Source organism: Coregonus lavaretus, assembly GCF_964263955.1.
Source record: "Coregonus lavaretus genome assembly, chromosome: 12".
NCBI lineage: Eukaryota > Metazoa > Chordata > Actinopteri > Salmoniformes > Salmonidae > Coregonus > Coregonus lavaretus.
In genome coordinates, this window is record NC_139999.1 from 58,208,331 (window position 1) to 58,214,720 (window position 6,390).

Sequence of the window (6,390 nt, forward strand, 5' to 3'; positions counted from 1 at the left end):
TTTTGTCTGTTTTATGCATAGTATTCTTGCAATGTGCCATGCATATGAACTCAATATGCGCATTTGTATTATTACGGAGCAGACATCATCATGGTCCGTGTATACAAACGTAAAACAAGCAGGGGTCTAACTACCCTTGAGGTTCTTGAGAGAGCAGCCAAGGAAGTGAGAGAAGGGAAGAAGTCCAGTATGAACTTTCTAAACATATCAATCATTTCGCAGACCAGTTTCATGGGCTTAGTAGCCTCAAATGCAGAGAACTTGCCTACGAATTGGCACATCGAAACATAATATCTATCCTAGACAACTGGTCAAGAAATGAAAGGGTAAGCGATATTGAACAGAAAGAGCTACAGTATATCTGAATCTAGGCATATATTTAACATATACAATATAACACACCCCCATTACATGAATTAAACTTTGACCTTCCATCACCCACTGTCACAGGACACCATCACCCACTTACCCCAAGGCGGCTCAACTTACCCTGTCCCTATGCTCAATTAGGGACAGGGTAAGTTGATAACAAGATGGCGCTGACAGACATGGTTGCCTTGTTCCTAGCTCCTAGCTAACTATGCAGTATTTTGTTTTTTTGTGTGTGATTGCTTGCATTATTTGCTCAGAACGTTACTTGCATTATTACCTACAGCCGAAAATAACTTTTGGATATTAGATCGGCAGTCTCTCACCAGCAATTCGACTTTCCTGAATTGGATCCTTTGTTTGAACTCCCAGAGGCAATTCCATTCATCCCACTGGCTGCTCTAAGACGCCGTCGCCAGAGAAGAGGAATAAGGTCTGGGCTCCTAGTCAGACTCAGGAGGCGTGCATAATGTCCACTACTTCCGAGTGTATTTCTCGCAAACACTCAGTCCCTGGACAATAAATTAGATGAGCTCAGGGCGAGGATCTCCTTCCAGAGAGACATCAGGGACTGTAACATACTGGCTCTCACCGGATATACTGTCCCCATCCATTCAGCCAGCGGGGTTCTTCGTCCATCACACAGACAGGGAGAAAAAACTGCGGTGTATGTTTCATGATTAACTACTTATGGCGTGATTGTGGTAACATACAGGAACAAAAGTCCTTTTGTTCTCCCGATATGGAATACCTCACCATCAAATGTCGACCGCATTACCTCCTGAGATGATAATTGTCTTCTGTCATTGTCACGGCTGTGTACACTACCGGTCAAAAGTTTTAGAACACCTACTCATTCAAGCGTTTTTCTTTATTTTGACTATTTTCAATATTGTAGAATAAAGACAAAACTATTAAATAACACATATGGAATCATGTAGTAACCAAAAAAGTGTTCAACAAATCAAAATATATTTTATATTTGAGATTCTTCAAATAGCTACCCTTTGCCTTGATGACAGCTTTGCACACTCTTGGCATTCTCTCAACCAGCTTCATGAGGTATTCACCTTGAATGCATTTCAATGAACAGGTGTGCCTTCTTAAAAGTTAATCAGTTTGAGCCAATCAGTTGTGTTGTGACAAGGTAGGGGGGCCCCCAACCAGAAGATAGCCCTATTTGGTAAAAGACCAAGTCCATATTATGGCAAGAACAGCTCAAATAAGCAAAGAGAAACAACAGTCCATCATTACTCTAAGTCATGAAGGTCAGTCAATACGGAACATTTCAAGAACTTTTAAAGTTTCTTCAAGTGCAGTCGCAAAACCATCAAGCGCTATGATGAAACTCGCTCTCATAAGGACCGCCACATGGAGTTACCATCCTCAGAAATTGCAGCCCAAATAAATGCTTCACAGATTTCAAGTAACAGACACATCTCAACATCAACTGTTCAAGGGAGACTGTGTGAATCAGGCCTTCACGGTCGAATTGCTGCAAAGAAACCATTACTAAAGGGCCAAGAAACACGAGCAATGGACATTAGACCGGTGAAAATGTGTCCTATGGTCTGGAGTCCAAATTTGAGATTTTTGGTTCCAACCGCTGTGTCTTTTCGAGATGCGGTGTGGGTGAACGGATGATCTCCGCATGTGTATTTCCCACCGTAAAGCATGGAGGAGGAGGTGTTATGGTGTGGGGGTGCTTTGCTGGTGACACTGTCTGTGATTTATTTAGAATTCAAGGCACACTTAACCAGCATGGCTACCACAGCATTCTGCAGCGATACGCCATCCCATCTGGTTTAGGCTTAGTGGGACTATCATTTGTTTTTCAACAGGACAATGACCCAACACACCTCCACGCTGTGTAAGGGCTATTTTACCAAGATGGAGAGTGATGGAGTGCTGCATCAGATGACCAGGCCTCCTCAATCCCCCGACCTCAAACAAGATGGTTTGGGATGAGTCGGACCGCAGAGTGAAGGAAAAGCAGCCAACAAGTGCTCAGCATATGTGGGAACTCCTTCAAGACTGTTGGAAAAGCATTCCAGGTGAAGCTGGTTGAGAGAATGCCAAGAGTGTGCAAACCTGTCATTTTACATGTCATCAAGGCAAAGGGTGGCGATTTGAAAAATCTCAAATATAAAATATATGTTGTTGAACACTTGTTTTGTTACTACATGATTCCATATGTGTTATTTCATAGTTTTAATGTCTACACTATTATTCTACAATGTAGAAAATAGTAAAAATAAAGAAAAACCCTTGAATGAGTAGGTGTTCTAAAACTTTTGACCGGTAATGTCACGACTTCCTCCGAAGCTGCCTCCTTCGGCGTTCGTCGTCACCGGCCTTCTAGCCACTGCCGCTCCTCTTCTCATCATTCCATTTGATTTGTCTTGTTTTTTACACACACCTGGTTCATATCCCCTCATCAGTCCCTGTATAAGTATTCCCTCTGCCTCCCATGTCTTTGTGTGTGATTGTTTCTATGGGAGGTGTCGATAGCTCGGTGGAGCATTATGTACTTTATCGCAGGGATATTCACCTGTGTGTTTTGTTTTCCCCAGTGCACCGTTAAGTCGCACTGTAGTTGTTATATGCATTGCTTCGAACCGCTGTATTGGCCGAATAAACCAATATTCTGTGATTTACACCTCCTGCGCCTGACTCCGTCCAAATCACCCGCTACAGAATCACACACCCAAACAGCATGGAGTCAGCAGTAGTGGGGAATATGCCTGGAGTCGTTGAGCGGGTCCGGGAGCATTCCACCATGTTAGCCAGCTTGGGAAAAGCGATGGATCGAGTTCTCCAGGCCAGCGCCTGGAGAGGAGAGGACCTGACCCTGCGGAACCAGCTGAGCGACCGGATCCAGCCACCAACACACCAGCACCCAGAGGTATTCACCTGTCTCGACCGAGGGAATACGACGGGACAGCGGCCATGCTGCCAGGGTTTCCTCCTGCAGCTGGACCTCTATTTCAACACCATCAGCCCTGCTCCATCGGATCGGGAGAAGGTGTCCGCCCTCGTCTCCTGCCTCTCGGGGAAAACCCTGGAATGGGCCAACGCGGTCTGGAGTAAAGGAGGAGACGCGTTGACGGAGAATTATCTCGCCTCTTCCTGGCAGTCTTCGATCATCCCCCCGAAGGAAGAGAGGCGGGCGAGCGTCTGGTCGATCTGAGGCAGGGGACGAGGACCGCGCAAGACTTTGCCCTGGAGTTTAGAACTCTAGCGGCTGGGTCCGGGTGGAACGAGCGGGCCCTCATCGACCACTTCTGATACAGCCTGCGTGAGGATGTCCGAAGGAAGCTAGCCTGCCGGGAAACCACGTTGACCTTCAACCAACTGGTGGACATGGCCATCCGTTTGGACAACCTGCTGGCTTCGAGAGGACGTCCTGGAAGGGGCCTGCCCATTTCATCCCCCTTCAACCCGGATCACGGACTTTTGCGAACTGGAAACCGTATATCCTGAAGCCGCATTTGTTGTAGCTGGGGACTTTAATAAAGGAAATCTGAGGAAAAACGCTACCGAAGTTCTGTGTTACTTGTGCATCGATAACTCTGGACAATTGCTATTCCCCCTTCCGTGACGGCTACAAGGCCCTCCCCCGCCCTCCTTTCGGCAAATCAGATCATACCTCCATTTTGCTCCTCCCCTCCTATAGTCAGAAACTTAAACAGGAAGTTTAAGGACTGTTCAAAGTTGGTTTGACAAATCAAAATCTATACTTCAAGTTTTGATCAAGTGGACTGGGAAATGTTCCGTGTTGCCTCTGAGAATAGTGTTGAAGTATACACTGAGTCGGTGACGGAGTTCATTAGGAAGTGAGTAGAGGATGTTGTTACCACTGTGACAATTAGAACTTATCCAAACCAAAAACCATGGATAGATGTTAGCATTTGCGCTAAACTAAAAGCGCGAAGAACCGCATTTAACCACAGCAAGGTGACTGGAAACATGGAAGTGTACAAACAGACCAGTTATGCCCTCCGTAAGGCAATCAAAGAGGCAAAATGATAGTACAAGGACAAAATGGAGACACAATTCAATGGCTCAGACACGAGACGTATGTGGCAGGGACTCAAGGATTATGAAGGGAAGGACAGCCACGCTGTGGACACTGACGCCTCGCTCCCGGGCAAGCTAAACACCTTCTTCGCCTGCTTCGAGGAAAACACAGAGCCAGCGACGCAGGCCAACGCCACTCAAGAGGACTGTAAGCTCTTGTTCTCTGTGGCCGACGTGAGTAAGAAATTTAAGCGTGTTAACCCTTGCGAGGGTGCCGGCCCAGACGGCATCCCAAGTGCTGTCCTCAGAGCATGTGCAGACCAGCTGGCTGAAGTGTTTACGGACACATTCAATCTCTCCCTATCCCAGTCTGTTGTCCCCACTTGCTTCAGGATGTCCACCATTGTTCCTATACCGAAGAAAGCGAAACACGCTGTCGTACATCTCTATCCAGAGCATCCCAAACATGCTCAATGGGTGAGTATGAAGGCCATGGAAGAACTGGGACATTTTCAGATTCCAGATTTGCAGTGCAATATCATGCTGAAATATGAGGTGATGGTGGCGGATGAATGGCACAACAATGAGCCTCAGAATGTCGTCACGGTATCTCTGTGCATTCAAATTGCCATCGATAAAATGCAATTGTGTTTGTTGTCCGTAGCTAATGCCTGCCCATACCATAACCCCACCGCCACCATGGGGCACTCTGTTCACAACGTTGACATCAACAAAACCTCTCGCCCATATGACGCCAGACACGTGGTCTGCCATCTGTCCTGTACAGTTGAAACCGGGATTCATCCGTGAAGAGCACACTTCTCCAGCGTGTCAGTGGTCATCAAAGGTGAGTATTTTCCCATTGAAGTTGGTTATGACGCCGAGTTGCAGTCAGGTCAAGACCCTGATGAGTATAACGACCACGCAGATGAGCTTCCCTGAGACAATTTCTGACAGTTTGTGCAGACATTGTTCAGTTGTGCAAACCCACAGTTTCATCAACTGTCTGGTGAAGAAGCCGGATGTGGAGGTCCTGGGCTGGCGTGGTTAATCATAGTCTGCGGTTTTGAGACCGGTTGGACGTACTGCCAAATTCTCTAAAATGACGTTAGAGGTGGCTTATGGTAGAGAAATTAATATTCAATTCACTGGCAACAGCTCTGGTGGACATTCCTGCAGTCAGCATGCCAATTGCACGCTCCCTCAAAACTTGAGACATCTGTGGCATTTTGTTGTGTCCCTTTATTGTCCCCAGCACAAGGTGCACCTGTGTAATGATCATACTGTTTAATCAGCTTCTTGATATGCCACACCTGTCAGGTGGATGGATTATCTTGGCAAAGGAGAAATGCTTACTAACAGGGATGTAAACAAATTTGTGCACAACATTTGAAAAAAATACGCTTTTTGTGCGTGTGGAACATTTCTGGGATCTTTTATTTCAGCTCATGAAACATGGGACCAACAATTTGCATGTTGCGTTTACATTTTCGTTCAGCATATATAACTACTGCTGTATACACTTTTCCTATTCATATACTGTCCATACTGTCTTTACACGTTATATACGTACACTGAGTATACAAAACATTAAGAACACCTGCTCCATGACATAGACTGACCAGGTGAATCCAGGTGAAAGCTTTGATCCCTTATTTATGTCACCTGTTAAATCCACTTCAATCAGTGTAGATGAATGCGAGGAGTCAGGTTAAAGAAGGATTTTTAAGCCTTGATACAATTGAGACATGGATTGTGTATGTGTGCCATTCATAGGGTGAATGGGCAAGATATATATTTTTAAGTGCCTTTGAACGGGGTATGGTAGGTAGGTGCCAGCCGCACCGGTTTGAGTGTGTGAAGAACTGCAACACTGCTGGCTTTTTCACGCTCAACAGTTTCCCATGTGTATCAAGAATGGTCCACCACCCGAAGGACATCCAGCCAACTTGACACAACTGTGGGAAGCATTAGAGTCAACATGAGCCAGCATCCCTGTGG